The following is a 7915-nucleotide window of genomic DNA, read 5'->3' as shown; positions in this document are numbered from 1 at the left end:
AAAAAAAAAAAAGAAATGATATTGATAATTATAGGATTTAAAATATATTTAGAATTACAATGCTTGAAAATAATGCAAGAGGAGGGAGCAATTAAAGTGTTCTAAGATATTAGTATTATTAAGTAAAGGGTCTAAGTACTAATTTGTCTTAGACTACGGTAAATCAGAGATGAATGTTGTAATCCATAATGTAACTATCAAAAATTGCAACACACAGAAAGACAGAGGAAGAGAAAGAGATAGAGAGGCTAAAAAGAAAGTGAAATAAAAATACTTGATTCAAGGGGCACCTGGGTGGCTCAGTCAGTTGGGTGGCCGACTTCAGCTCAGGTCATGATCTCGCAGTCCGTGGGTTCAAGCCCTGCATCGGGCTCTGTGCTGACAGCTTGGAGCCTAGAGCCTGCTTTGGATTCTGTGTATCCCCCTCTCTCTGCCCCTACCCCATTCGTGCTCTGTCTTGCTCTGTCTTTCAAAAATAAATACATGTTTTTTAAAAAACTTGATTCAAAACGAAGGCAGAAGAGAATTACCACATCTTGATAAAGAGCATCTACAAAAAAGCCCGGTTGACATCATAGTTAGTGGATAAAGACTGAATGCTCTTCCCTTTAGATTAGGTCCAACGTATCCACTATAATAGCTCTTATCCAACATAGAACTGAAAGTTCTAACCATTGCAATAAGGCAAGAAAAATAAATAAAAGACGTACATAATGGAAATGAAGAAATAAACTATCTCACAGATGACATGATTATTTCTGTAGAAAATCCTAAGGAATCTACAAAAAAAAGAAAAACTCCTGAAATTAATAAGTGTGTTCACCATAGTCATGACACAATATCAACACACAAAAATAAACCAATATTGATATAACGATAAATATGTGGAAACCAAAATTAAAAACAATACCATTTATAATCACTCAAAATAAAACAAAGTGTTTAAGGATACAGTAAGCAAAATATGTACAGGTTATGGATGCTCAAAATTACAAAATTCCAATGAAAGAAGTCAAAGAAGATGCAAATTATAGAGACATATATGGATGATGTTCATGGATTGGAAGACTCAATATCGTAAAAACGTTTCAGTTTCCCCCAGTAGGCTTAATAAAATTTTTATCAAAATCCTAGTAAGGCGTTTTGTAAATGTAGACAAGCTTATTGTAAAATTTATAGGGAAAAGCACAGGCCCAAGTGTATCTAAACTAATCTTGACATGGAAGATTACAGTAGGAGGAATAATTCTATATCAAGCCTTACTCTATAGCTACAGTAATCAAAACAGTGTGGTATTGGTGGAGGGATAGATAATACTACCGTTAAAAATAGTGAGATGTCATCAATGTCTTCATGGCAGTAAATTTAATAAATTATATGAAATATACAACTTCTTTGAAAGACAGAACTTACCAAAATTGACACAAGAAGAAATAGAAAATTGAAAAGCCCTATATATATTTTATTTTTAAAAATTATGGTAAATTATACATAAAACTCCTAGAAGATAACATAAGAAACAATCTAGATGACTTTGGGTTTGGCGGTGACTTTTTAGATGCAGCACCAAAGGCACGATCCATGAAAGAAATAATTGATAGTCCAGACTTCATTACAATAAAAACCTTCTGTTATGCAAAAGACACTGTCAGCAGAATTAGAAGACAAGCCACAGACTCAGAGAAAATATTTGCAAAGCCATATCTAATAAACGACTGTTATCCAAAATATACAAAAACCCTTAAAACTCAACAATAAGACCAACAGCCTAATTAAAAACCTGGCAAAAGATTTGAACATGTACCTCACCAAAGAAGATACACAGATGGCAGATAGTATATGAAAAGGTGTCCAAAATATCATGTCATTAGGAAATTGCAAATTGAAACAATATACCACTACAAACCTGTTAGAACGGCCAAAATCCAAAATACCAACATCACCAAATGCTGGCAGGGCTGTGAAGCAACAGTAACTCCCATTTATTGCTGGTAGGAATGCAAAATGGTGTGGCCACTTTGGAATGTAGTTTGGCAGATTGTTACAAAATTAAACATATCCTTACCATATGATGTAGCAATTACAATTCTTTGTGTGTGTGTGTATGTGTGTGTGTGTGTGTTTAACTCAAATGAATTATAAATTTATGTCAGCATGAAAACCTTCACATGTATGTTTACAGCAGCTTTATTCATATTTGCTGAAACTTGGAAACAACCAAATGTCCTTTAGTGGATGAATGGATAAATAAAAAAGTTTACATGCAGGCAGTGGAATCTTCTTTGGGGAAATATCTGTTCCTGTCCATTGCCAGTTTTTTAGTTGGGTTGTATTGTTGTTTTGGGGTTGTGTGAATTCTTTATATATTCTGAATATTAATTTCTTACCATATATATGATTTTCAAATATTTACTCCGATTACACGGGGTGTCTTTTCACTCTTGATAGTGGCCTTTGATTTCCCAAAGTTTTTTTATTTTGATGTATGAATTCATTTTACCTAATTTTTCTTTTGTTCCCTACACATTTAATATCATATTTTTTAATGTTTACTTATTTATTTTGAGGAAGAGAGTGAGAGAACAGGGGAGGGGCAGAGAGAGGGGGGAGAGAAAGAGAGACAGAGAGAGAGAGAGAGAGAGAGAGAGAGAGAGAGAATCCCAAGCAGGCTACACACTCAGCACAGATCCCAACATGGGGCCTGATCTCATGGTTGTAAGCCAAAATCAAGATTGAGCCACCCAGGCGCCCCTAATGTCATATTTAAAAAAAGAAGCCAAATCTAAGGTCATGAAGATTTTCCTTTAGGTTTTATTCTAAGGATTTTTATAGTTTTAGATATTAAATTTAAGTCTCTGAGCCATTTAATTTTTGTATATGTGTAATGTAAGGTTCCAACTTCATTCTTTTGCGTGTGGATATCTAGTTTTCCTAGACAGCACCATTTGTTGAAAAGACTTTCCTCTCCCCCCACTTAATGGCCTTGGCACCCTTACTGAAAATCAGTTGACTCTATGTGAACATTTATTTCGGGGCTCTCTATTGCATTACATTTGTCTATGTGTCTGTCTTCATGCCAATAACGCAGTGCTTTGATTACTGTAGGTTTATAGTAAGTTTTTAAGGAAGTATTCGAATTTGTTGTTTTTCAAGACTCTTTTCCTATTCTGGATCCCTTGAAATTCCCATATGAATTTTAGGATGGGCTTTTCCTTTTCTTGAAGAAAATGTCATTGGGATTTTGATAGGGGTTGCATTGAACCTGTAGACTGGTTTAGGCAGTTTTTTCTTCTTAAAAATATTAAGCTTTCCTATATATAGTATCATGTCATCTGAAAATAGTGAAACTTGTCCTTCTTCCTTGCTGATTTGGATGTCTTTTATTTCTTTTTCTTGTCTGATTGCTGTGGCTAGGACTTCTAGTACTGTGTTAAATAGCAGTGGTGAGAGTGGACATCCTTGTCTTGTTCCTGATCTTAGGGAGAAAGCTCTCAGTTTTTATATTAGCTGTGGGTTTTCCACAAATGGCCTTTATTATGTTCAGGTATGTTCACTCTAAACCTACTTTGTTGAGGGTTTTTATCATGAATGGATGCTGTACTTTGCCAAATGCTTTTTCTGCATCTGTTGAGATAATCTTATGGTTCTTACCCTTTATTTTATTATTGTGGTGTATCACATTACATCAATTGATTTGTGAATGTTGAATCACCCTGGCAACCTGGGGATAAATCCCACTTGATCGTGGTGAATGATTTTTTTTTTTAATGCATTGTTGGATTCAGTCTGTTAGTATTTTATTGAGAATTTTTGCATCCATGTTCATCTGGGACATTGGCCTGTAATTCTCTTTTCGGTAGCTCTATCCCAGCCAAACCCACCAACCTTTAGAACTCCAGTCTCCAAGCCCTGCTGGTTATAAGAACTCACAAAATTCAACCCCTCGCACCTTCCAAGCTGATGGCTTTGGGAAAACATTCTCCTTGTGGCTTCCCCTGTGTACTCCTCTTCTCTCTCACCCTTCTCTGCGACCACGGCTTCCACCCCCACACAGCACTCACAATCCCTTTCTCCCCCCAAATACATCTCCAACCTTCTAACTTCTTCAGTGTGGCCTCTTCTCTCCTTTTAGTTGTAGAGTTTGTTCTGTCAGTCTTCAGGATGATTTCTGGGGTGTTTTCAGGGCTCTAAATACTCTTTATATATTCAATCGGTCCTTCTGGTTTTCTCTCTACCTTCACATTCAATTACTACCAGTATTCAGAAATACTACCAATTTATAAATGTTTGGGGCTCTTATCCAGGATAAGCAGGCTGCTTCTCAGTGTTTCTTATCATGTGTTGAGGAAACTCCATTCTCTGATCTAGGATTAGGGTTTGGGTTAGGTTCAGGGAACATTCCTGGTATTTTGCAGTTCAGAGAACTCTCCAGAGGATTAGGGTTACTGATAGGGTTTTATTTAAGATTAGGGTTAAGGATTAGGGGTCATCATTAATGTCAGAGTTAGAGTCAAGTTATGTGCCTGGTATTTGGCAGTTCAGAGACCCCTCCAGGGAATCAAACCCCAGACTTCTGCTGGTGTGGGAAGAGACACGGCAGTCACCTACCCAGCCGAGTCAAGGAGGGGATTTGGGGCTTTCATGACTATGCCAATAGACCCTTTTTCTCTCTTTCTTTTTTCAGTCATTCGTTCGTTTAGTTTTAAAGCCGGTATAGTTAGCACGCACTGTTGTATTAGCTTCAAGTGTACAGTACAGGGATCCCACAGGCGCATACGTCACCCAGTGCTCATCATGAGATGAGTACTTTTAATCCCCTTCACCTATTTCACCCTCCCCCACCCGCCTCCCCTCTGTTAGCCGTAGGTTTGTTCTCTGTAGTTAAGAGTCTGGTGGGGCACCGGGGGGGGGGGGGGGGCTCGGTCGGTTGAGCATCCAACTTCAGCTCAGGTTGTGATCTCGTGGTTCGTGACTCGAAGCCCCACATCGGGCTCTCTGCTGTCAGCACAGAGCCTGCTTCGGATTCTCTGTCCCCTTCTCTTTGCCTCTTGCCTGCTTGTGCTCTTTCAAAAACAAATAACTTTTTTTTTAAAGAGTGGTTTTTTTTTTTTTTTGGATTGTCTTTTTTTCCCTTTGTTTTGTTTCTTCGATTCCACATATGAGTGAAATCTTATGGTGCTTGCCTTTCTCTGACTGGCTTATTTCACTTAGAATTATACTCTCTAGATGCATCCATGTTGTTGCAAATGGCAAGATTTCATTCTTTTTATGGCTAAATAATATTCTTGTGTGTGTGTGTGTGTGTGTGTGTATACACACCACATCTTCTTTATTCATTTATTAACAGATGCTTGGGCTGCTTCCATAATTTGGCTATTGTAAGTAATGCTGCAATAAACACAGGAGTGTATCTGTCTTTGTGAATTAGTGTTTTTGTATTTTTTGGGTAAATCCCTGGAGGTGGAATTGCTGGGTCGCAAGGTAGTTCTATTTTTTTTTTTTAATTTTTTTTTCAACGTTTATTTATTTTTGGGACAGAGAGAGACAGAGCATGAACAGGGGAGGGGCAGAGAGAGAGGGAGACACAGAATCGGAAACAGGCTCCAGGCTCTGAGCCATCAGCCCAGAGCCCGATGTGGGGCTCGAACTCACGGACCGCGAGATCGTGACCTGGCTGAAGTCGGACGCTTAACCGACTGCGCCACCCAGGCGCCCCTAGGGTAGTTCTATTTTTAATTGTTTGAGGAACCTCCATACCTGCTTTCCACAGTCGCTGCACTTGTTTGCATTCCCACCAACTGAGCACATCCTCACCAATGCTTGTTTCTTGTGGTTTTTTTTTAAATTTTTTAATGTTTATGTATTTTTGAAAGAGAGACAGAGCACGAGTGGGGGAGGGGCAGAGAGAGAAGGAGACACACAAGCCGAAACAGGCTCCAGGCTCTGAGCTGTCAGCACAGAGCCCGATGTGGGGCTCAAACTCACGAACTGTGAGATGGTGACCTGGGCTGAAGTCAGACGCTTAACCAACTGAGCCACCCAGGCACCCTTGTATTTTTGGTTTTAGCCATTCTGACAAGGGTGAGATGATATCGTTATGGTTTTGATTTGTATCTTCCTGATGATGAGTGATGTTGAGCGTCTTTTCATGTGTCTGTTGTCATCTTGTGTCTTTGGAGAAATGTCTGTTCATGTCTTCTGCCCATTTTTTATTATTTAAAAAATTGTTTCCTCATGGTAAGGAACCATAAGAGGAAACAACCTTTTTATGTCTATCTTCAAACCCAGTTTCAGAAACACTACCAATTCTTAAATGTTTGGGGTCTTCTCCTGGATAATTAGGCTGCTTCTCATCTGCTCTTATCATGCGTTCAGGAAGTCACCTTCTTCAGATCTGTGGTTGGGGTTACGGTTAGGGTTAGTGTATGTGCCTGGTGTTTTGCAGTGTAGAGACCTCCTCATAGGGTCAGGGTTGGTTTTAGTCTTAGGGATAGGCTTAGGGTTAAACTTAGGTATTAGGGGTTAGGATTTAGGGTCAGGCTTAGTGTTGGAGTTAGGTTCAGCATAAGTGTTAGGGTATGTGCCTAGTATTTTGCAGTTTAAAGTCCTCTCCGGATAATAAAACTCCTGACTTCTCTTGGGGTTAGGGTTAGGGTTAGGATTATGGTTAGAGGTCAGTGGTTTGTGGTTAGGGTTAGGATTAGTGTGGTTAGGGTGAGGGAATGTGTCTGGTATATTGCAGTTCAGAGACCTCTCCGATGAATAAAACCCAAGACTTCAGCTAAGGTTAGGGGTCGGAGTTAGGGTGAGGTCTAGGGTTATGGTTAGGGTAAGGATTATCTTTGAAGCTAGATTCACAAGAAGTGAGATTGCTGAAGGTTACATGCCATCCGCATGAATGTTTCCCAATGGAAATATTTTGCACCACCTCTGATGTCATTTTCAAATTAACGAAAATTGTTGGAATTTTCATATAATCTTTAGATGTAACTGCTAATTGATAGGAAATCTACGGGACAAAGAAGTAGGTTCAACACCACCACAGGGTGATAACCAGCGCCCATACTGGGAGACGACCTGCTTTCGTCAACAAATAAATTGCAAAAACTAAAGAAGTAAAGGAAGAGGAGACATACAGACCCAAAGAGGCTTAACCACTTTCAAGATATGGGTGACGAATAGATTTCGAGGTTGGAGTTTGGCGGGACTGTTGCTTCTCACTATAAATATTTTGTATTGAATTTGAGAACATAGAATCTGTGATAGAGACAAACATACACAGAAAAGTCCCTGCAACTAGAAAGGAAGGAAGGAAGGAAGGGAAAGAAAGAAAAGAAAGAAAGAAGGAAAGAAAAAGAAAGAAAGAAAGAAAAGAAGAGAAAGAAAGAAAAGAAAGAAAAAGGAAAGAGAAAGAAAAGAAAGAATAGAAAGAAAGGAAGGAAGGAAGGAAGGAAGGAAGGAAGGATGGAAGGATGCCAGACAAGATGAAGGGACAGCACAGTGGGGGTGAGAAGATGTGAGAACACTGGGAGAACATGTGGGAGAACATTCTGGGAGGACAGGGAGACTAGTCCTCTCTGACAGGAGGCAGGAGGCGGCGAAGGAGGAAGAGAGAAGATGTCGTGCAGGCTTGTTGAGATTCACCTGTCATGGTTCCTCCGTTCACCCCGCCCCTCTTCCTGGCCCCCGATGCTAGATGCACTCTGCTCTCGGGGACCCAGCCGTCATGCCCCAGAGCCGAGCCAGAAGGGCAGCACCGCCCTTTCTCACATGTCCCTCCTTCCTGGACAAGGACGGTGAAGGGACAGATGAGAACGGAGCCCAGTTGAGGCTGAGCAGGGGCACAGGCTGCCTGGTGCGGGTCTCTGCCTGTAGCTCCGAGCTCTAGCTGCATTCTTTTCATCAGACCTCGTTC

Source organism: Leopardus geoffroyi, chromosome E1 (genome assembly GCF_018350155.1).
Source record: "Leopardus geoffroyi isolate Oge1 chromosome E1, O.geoffroyi_Oge1_pat1.0, whole genome shotgun sequence".
Lineage (NCBI taxonomy): Eukaryota > Metazoa > Chordata > Mammalia > Carnivora > Felidae > Leopardus > Leopardus geoffroyi.
Note: the sequence above shows the minus strand (reverse complement) of the source record.